An 8,788-nucleotide genomic window follows, 5' to 3' on the forward strand; every position below is an offset into this window, starting at 1 on the left:
GCGAGAGCCAAAGAGAGATGTCATATTGAAATACCGCACAGATGGATTGGAGCCGGAATATGTTTATGAGTGACAGAGGCGTGTGTGTGTGTGTGTGTGTGTGTGTGTGTGTGTGTGTGTGTGTGTGTGTGTGTGTGTGTGTGTGTGTGTGTGTGTGTGTGTGTGTGTGTGTGTGTGTGTGTGTGTGTGTGTGTGTGTGTGTGTGTGTGTGTGTGTGTGTGTGTGTGTGTGTGTGTGTGTGTGTGTGTTTGTGTGTGTGTGTGATTATGTGGGTGTGTCATTTCCAGTCACTTGTTCACTGCCAGTAGAAAAGAAAAAAAGATATAATTTATTGGAGTCAGTGTGAATATCATGATCTCACCATGTCATACACACAAACTCTCTGTAAGAGAAACTCTCTGAAGAGAAATGATGCAATTCATCTTCCCTGCCCCCTCCTTCATCATTTCTTGGACTTAAGCTCCTAAATATGATTGTAATTGTTTTTTTGATCCCTCTCCAGAGATGTTTTTGATTAAATGGTTGTGTTGAGATGTGTTGGTGTTTGGATCTGACAGTATGCAGAAGTAGGGCACAGAGGCGTCATTAGGAGGTCAGTACTTACTGTATCATTCTCTCCTCCTCTGCACTTACAGGCATTAATATTACATGAGCATGAAAGATCGAGCGTTAGTCCTCTAAATGTATCCGGCACAGTTCACCACTGTTCTCTAACCTTATGAAATACATGGAGATTTATGAAAGTTCATTGTCACATGATTCAGCCAGTGCCTTGCAATTAGCCTATATAAGTAGTCATTCAATGGAAGAAGCTTTTTCTGGGTGAACTTGAGGTGCTGAGTTTTGAATATGCATAAGCACTATGATATCTTTTGAGCTTAGATTTTGGACATTTGTTTTTATGCTTTTTCAACTTTTTTTTTACCCTGGCAGGTCTTGTTCACTAATATATTTTATTTTCATTGCATGGAAAAACACAGCTTGAATATTCTGTGTATTCTTATTGCTTCATGGAAGCAATAACACATGAGATTAAGTAAATGAGGATTATTTTTATCTCACCATAACTTTAAATGCTTTTGACTTGAAGCGGCACTGCACAGACCGATCGGTGTGTGATGTCAAAGTACCGCAGGAGCGATTAGAGAGTCAAGTCAAGTCACTTTTTACAATACAGATAGTTTCAAAGCAGCTTTACAGTGATAACAGGAAAATTCTGCTACAAAGTTTGTTTCTGATGTACAGCAGATCTAGAAAAAAAAATATCATCATAGTCCAGCTTAAGTAAATTCAGTGATGGTTAATTTTTGTTGTAAAAAAAGTTATAAATTTTGTTTATATATATATAAACAATATACTGTTCCATATACTGTATATACACCAATTGGTTGGAGTAGCACCACTTCAAGTCAAACACACCTATCGATTCCTTTTGCCACAGTTACACTATACCTCTTAGTTTTTATAATGAATTAATACTTTTATTTATCACGGAAGTGATCAAACTTGACAATAAAGACAGACTTCTTTTGAACTTTGTACTCACATAATAGTATCCTGAAAAAACATTTATCACAGTTTCCACAGAAATATTAGGCAGCACAGCTGTTTTCAACACTAATAATGTTTTTGAGCAAATCAGGATATTAGAATTATTTCTGAAAGCTCATGTGACGCTGAAGACTGGAGTAATGATGCTGAAAATTATGCTTGTTTGGTGTGCACTGGTTCGGATGGCAGCGTTCACACTTATTCGAGAGCAATCGAACCAGGGTTTGTTTTAATCCAACCAAACATGCCAAGTAGCAAAGGCTTTTTCCTGGCATGCATCCCATGCAGGTCAAATTTGTGCAATCTCTTTCTGATTGTAGATGCAAGCCGAATAGCAGATCCTGTGATGAAATTTTGGGTTTCATGGAGACATCAGATGACTGTTTGGGACGGCCAGTCCTGAACAAATTGGCAGTCGTTTGAAATCCGCATCACTTGTTGATTATTTGCCTCATAGTGGAATGATTTTTTTCAAACAATTTGTAGATCTTTTTAAATCCCTTGCTTGACTGATAGGCATCCACTGCCTTTTTTGTCTGAAGGAAAATTGTGAAATTACAAAATGTCATTTGATAGAGTGTATCATCTTTTTTGAAAGGCACTGTTGAAAGTTTTCTTGTCAAAATGTGTAATAAATAAATAAATACAAATTAAAAAGCCAACTATTTCCATGGGATGTACTTATTTTTTCACATGATTGTAAATCGAACTTGCCAAAATGTCTGAAACAACTTCCCTTTCTTGTTGACATCTATAGGTTGTGTGTGTAATAGCCAAAGCCAATCCGGCAGTGTTTCAGGAAGGCAGAAGTCCATTGCAAACTCAAATAACTCTAGTCTCAAAGGCCTTGAAGAGTTTGCTGGGTAATCTTCAGGCCAGACTGCACAGACTGTGATTAATACAAGCAATGTTGAGCAGTCTCTTGGTGTTTACATATTGATCATTCCTTTTCAGTCAAATTGTGAATTATGCATCAAACTTCCCTCTGGATCTGGGTGGACAGATGACTAGTGAGCCATTAGAACTAAATATACTGTTATTAATTTTCATAACTAATGTCAATGTTCTGAGCCTGTCAGCAGTTCAGAAAGTAATTCTGAGGAAAATTTAAAGAGGAATGTCATGAAAATATAAATAAGCTGATGGTATGGCATGAAAAAACTGAGACATTTTAAAGGGATAGTTATGTTGGCTTGACAAAGCCAGCATACTGAAATCCTATTTATTCTTCTTCGACTAAATTTAGTCAATATCTCCTATAGAGCTTTAAAGTTACAGCAACAAATTCGGATCAGACCTTCAGACTGTTCTGACTCGGGTTGATATATCTTTTCTAACTGAGCAGACTTAAGTTTTTCGTTAAACGGACAATCAGATCTTGAAAAATCCCATAGACCTTTGAAGAGTAGTCTCAATTAAATTTAATTGTTAACTCTATTTAAGCTTCATCCACTAAGTATCTATCACTAGCAAACCTAGCACCTAGCTTAGGACGTGCTAGCGATGAGTTAACTTAAAACATACTATCAGTATGCTAATTCATGCTACAATGGGCTAAAACATAGTAGTAACATGCTAAATCAAGCTAGCAATGTGTTAAACATGCTTGCAACATGTTAGCAATGTGCTAAATCATGCTAACAACATGCTAATGCATATTAGCAATGTACTAAAACATGCTAGTAGCAACATGGTAATACATGTTAGCAACGTGCTCATTCATGCTAGTAATGGGCTAATTCATGATAGCAATGTATTAAAATATGATAGCAACATGCTAAATCATGCTAACAATGTATTAGAACATGATAACACGTGGTAGCAATGTTAAATCATGGTAGTAATGTCCTTAAACGTGCTAGCAAATTTGTTAAATTATGCTAGAAATTTGTTAAAACCAAGGGGGTAATCCATCAGCGGAAACTGAAGCCTCGCGGGAGCCGCCATTGTAGCAGAACTTCACCTGCTATTAGCATTCCATTGACTCCCATTCATTTTGGCATCACTTTGACAGCGAATAACTTTACATCTGAGGCGTCCAAAGGCTTCATTTGTCCATTATTTATTTCTAAAGAAACACGACAATGTATAAAAGGCTCCATTACTTTGTATCTTACTTTATGGCCCCGTAGAAGCCGTTTTTAAAAAAATAGGCTAACGATTGCATCATAACCACGCGACTCTCTGTCGCACAGTAGAGAAATTACCGTATAGACAGGAGGAGAAGCTCGCAGGCAATCTTTTACTGTCTATGAGGCAATCGGGGGGACATGGAGGCATAAAGTCAAGGGAGAAGCCCATATAGAGAGTCCATAAAAGCAACCGGACTAAATATTTCAACAACGTTTTTGAGGAATTGGAAATAATTCGGTATGTGGCACGGCTACTAGAAGATCTACAACTGTCAGACAGGTTGCTCACGTCACATCTACGTTGTCAAGCTCAGTTTGAGCCTGCACAGTCGCTCAGCCATCAGGAAGTGAGTGCTTCTAATGGGCTTCACGTTTCTCCGTTGAAATCAAGGGGGTCGCTGTGTCCATTTCTTTTACTGTCTATGGTAAAAACAGGCTAGCAACATGCTCATTCATTAGCTACGTGCTAAAAGATGATAGCAGTGTGCTAAAACATGTTAGTGTGTTAAAACACACTAGCAGTGTGTGAAAACATGCTAGCAAAGTGATAAAACATGCTTGCAACATCTTAGCAGTTGGTAAGACATGCTAACAACGTGATAAAACATAAAAATAATAACATTATGTTTGTCCCGAAGAACTTGAATTCATAGTTCTAGTTGATGTCTGAACCCCTTTGAATATAAAAAGATATTTTGTTGATTTTTCTCTAGCGTGTACCCGATTTCTACCACATCAGTCTCTGTCCCTTGTGATAAAAAAAGCTGTTGTCAAAAGTCAAACGAGAGCTGTTTTATTCGATTTGTATCATAACTCGAGTCATGCCGCTGTAACGGGACACAACATTGCTGTCGACATGGGAATTAAACAAGAGCAAAACAGGTTAATCTTCACCTCTCTTTCCTTTAGTCACCTAATACTATGAAAGGCGACTGGATTTGTGTGATCAAACAGGCTCTTAAGATGTGTCGACGTTAATATCAGAGTCACAGGAGCAGTGAACTCCCTCAACTTCAGATTTCAGGGGCGGGAAGACTCATGTCTGCCCCATTTCCAGAGGATTTTTCTTTCTTCTTGAAGTAAATATTAGATTGTTAATGGCATGTTGTTTTGTGATTTGCTAAACCATCACATGATTTTAAAACGCATGAGGGGCTGAAAGGAATAAAACTACCTTTTCATTTATATTTCTGGAGTTTAAATGTGCTGTAAATTTAGCACAAGCTAAAATAACTGCCTTGTTGAGGATGTTCACGTGTCTCTGTGAGAATGAAGTCATTCTTCACTGCCTTGCGTTAGATTCCTTTTCAAGAATTAAATTTAATTAAGCAACACTTAGAAAAACTTTTGTAGAACTTGTTCTGTTTTATTTTCATATTTTCAGGGTGGTTTAGCCAAGGACGAGTGTTATTTGTAACATTAAAACAACTCAATTAATCTAAGAGGTTTGCTCTTCATTAGCAAAGCAAACAGCATCTGGAGAAGTGATACTCTACATCATTCTGCATTTGAAACTCCTTCATTTTCATTGCTCTCTGAGGAAATCCTTCTCTATTTATGCGCCATTCATCACTTGTCATTTCACAGAGCTGCTTTGCTCTGAAGTATTTGAAAGCATGTTAAGCTCACCAAAACAAACTACACTCTCATTTTGGCTGAGCTTATGAACGTAATCAGTTTGATGCTTTCGGTGAGTAATAATATAAATAAATGTCCCCTCATGCATATAAAACTGATCCTTAAATTACATGTAGCCTAGCACAAGTCAAATACACTCTTTGTTCACACGTGGCAGGTTTGGTTCGATTAAAGGACAATTCCGTCCCAAAATGAGCCTATAGGGCTAAATATGGGTACAGAGTCGACCGTTCTCTGGGATGCGTCTTCATGATAATCGAATGTACCCAGTTTTAACGCTAGTTTTAGTTTAACCACAGATTAGCTTATAAACGCTAGTGTATGGGGCATCGAATAAGTAAAAATAAAAATCGCTAGTTAAAATGGCTCAAAATAGCCCCACACTAACACGGTAGCATAATTAGGGTATCTACCTGCAAACCGAAGCATTAAAACAGTCTCGACCAGTCGAATCACGAACGCCGTGCTACGTCCTGGTCGATAGTAGTCACAGTTCAGCTCACGTAGCACTGCGTTCGTAATTCGACTGGTCGAGACTGTTTTAATGCTTCAGTTTGCAGGTAGATACCCTAATTATGCTACCGTGTTAGTGTGGGGCTATTCTGAGCCTTGTTAGTGGTATTTAAGGTGCAATGTGTAATATTTCTGAGGATCTATTGACAGAAATGCAATATAAGATCCATAACTATGTTTTCAGTGGTGTAGAAAGACCTTGCATAATGTTTTTATTACCTTAGAATGAGACATTTATATCTCCATAACCACAGGCACCCCCTTCTATGGAGGTCGACATATTGTGTCGTCATGTTTCTAGCGTAGCCGACAGCGAACACACAGCGCTACAGAGCGCGTTTCGTTACTACCTTGAAAAAGAAGTTTTCAGTGGTGTATAAAGACCTTACTTAATGAACCGTTATATTTGTATCACCTTAGAATGAGCAGTTTCTGTCTACATACACCACGGGTTCCCTTACATTGAAATTCACCCGTCATGTATCTACAGTGGCCCTAAACGGACAAACGCGTTTCGTTACTATGTTGCTCTTCGTGCAAGGAAGCAAGCTTAGTTCAGCAAATAAAACACTGACACAATGATGAACAAGTAACAATAATATTTGCAATAACATATAGTTTAACTGAATAATTAACTAAACATAATTTCTTAATTTTTTCTTGTAAAGAAACCTCATTGCCGAACTGCTACTCTCTGCTGTCTCAGACGATGAGACATTTTCCTGACGGCCACCGTAACTTTTGTTGCTTGCAATTTGTAACCTCACCACTAGATGCCGCTAAAAATCACACACTGCACCTTTAACTAGCGGTTTTTATTTGTACTTATTCGATGCCCCATACACTAGCGTTATAAGCTAATCTTTGGATAAAATAAAACTAACGTTAAAACTGGGTACATTCGATTATCATGAAAACGCATCCCAGAGAACGGTCGACTCGGTACCCATGTGTTATTTAGCCCTAGGTTAATTTTTTGCCGGAATTGTCCTATAAAATAAGCAGACTGAGCTTGCTGAAAATATGTTGTTGTTTTTTTGTTGTTTTTTCTTTAGGTTCGGTTAAAAAAATAACAGTGTGAGTGCTAAGCGAACCAGGACTAAATTTATAATTGTCTTTTTTGGTCCGCACCAAAAAAAACGAAGGGAACCAAAGGTTTGTTGTTGTTGTTGTTGTTGTTGTTTTTTTTTTACCAGTGATGCTGTAGAAGAAGAAATCTGGGAGTGTGTGTGTGTGTGTGTGTGTGTGTGTGTGTGTGTGTGTGTGTGTGTGTGTGTGTGTGTGTGTGTGTGTGTGTGTTATGTAAAATATGTTTTTATATAAAAGTATTTTAATAAATGGATTTCATAGAAAGTATTTTTAATGTTATATACCATATTTTCAACATTATAGCACATTTTCATCACATTTTGGTGTCTAACCTATAGTCTTAGTTGTTTCAAATGTATTTTCAAAAGGAATTTATGTTTTTGCCATATGGAAAGACTGAATAAATATTTTATTCATTGTTGACATGCCCTCCAGCAAAACTGGCAGCGTTCCACAACGTTAAAATGGCATGAATGAAACTTTTTCTGTTCACTTGTTTTCTACATGTGATGTGTAAAGTGTTTTACAATCCACCATCGGAGTAGTCTGAGGGTCGTAATGAAGGCAAACAGAATGTAGAGATAAAAGAATGATGAGGTAGTAGGTGGTTATTAAATAAATATGAGCCAAACCGCAAGCTGTGCTTTTAAACGGCTGTGAAAGAGGAGCAGAAGCCCCTGTGATGGACACATCGCTCCACTGACCTGCAAGAAATGTGCAGGTAAAAATATAAACTATTCTCCGCTCACTGCTTTTAAAAGTTTACTTTTAGTTTTAGAGACATAGACTTAAAATAGAGCAAAGATATAAATAATACGCTGTGCATTTACAGGAGAAAACATCCTTTTTGAAAAGTGAACACACCAGACTAGCTGATGGTGCTAAACTGTTCTACAGTAATGTTTTAGGATCATTTATCAGAATTGCTTGTTTATTTGCAAAAGCCATTTTTGCTTTTTTTTGGCCATTTAAAAGTTATGGAACATGATGGATTAAAAAGTTCTATCAATGTGAGAGAAAGAAAGAAAGACTTATACATTAGCGCCATCTGTTGTTTCTAAACATTATTGTACCAGTAAACAGCATTATCAAAAAAAAAAAAATTATCTTCACAATCGTGTTATCCAATTATCGAAGCCTGTGTAGGCTATTTTCAGAATAAAAACATCAACAACAAAAAAAAACCAATTAAAATAAACAAATAAGGGGTTCCAATAAAAATGGAATACAACGACTAAAGTAGCCTAATTATAAAATATAAATAATAGCCTATAGCCTAATCTAAAATATATATTATAAAATATAATATTTTTTCTGCTAAAAGCAGTTTCACCTAATCAATTTGGTTTAGGCATTAGTTTATCGAAATACCACAAATTATATTCTTTTTGTCATTTATAGAAACATATTGATCAAATATTATGTCATTGCATATTTCAGAAATGCTCAGTCACTTGTTGTACATGATTATTACTTAACCAAAATGCAAGAAAAAAAGAAAGGATACAAATAAAATTCCAAAGTTATTCATCGCTCATGAAGGATTGATGAATTTTTTTTCTTGCTTGTTTTTGCTGTTGTTTTCCCACCCAAAAATATTAAAATAAAGAAATATTAAAAAGGAATAATTATTGTAAGTAGGAAACTCCTATAATTGATTAACAATATTCTGTTTAAACATTTTGATTAAAGATTGTAATATATCTTAATGAGATGACTTGTTTAAAATCCACATACCTCTGATGTTGTGATAAAAGAAAAGTAATACGTATGATATTCATCTTTATAAATAGTTTAAAATTATATAAAATTATACAGGTCTCAAGAAACTGTGCTCTCTATCCCAACACTACATTTCCCAGAAA

This window comes from Siphateles boraxobius, unplaced genomic scaffold (assembly GCF_051911475.1).
Source record: "Siphateles boraxobius isolate OS27281-9 unplaced genomic scaffold, OSU_SipBor_1 41, whole genome shotgun sequence".
Lineage (NCBI taxonomy): Eukaryota > Metazoa > Chordata > Actinopteri > Cypriniformes > Leuciscidae > Siphateles > Siphateles boraxobius.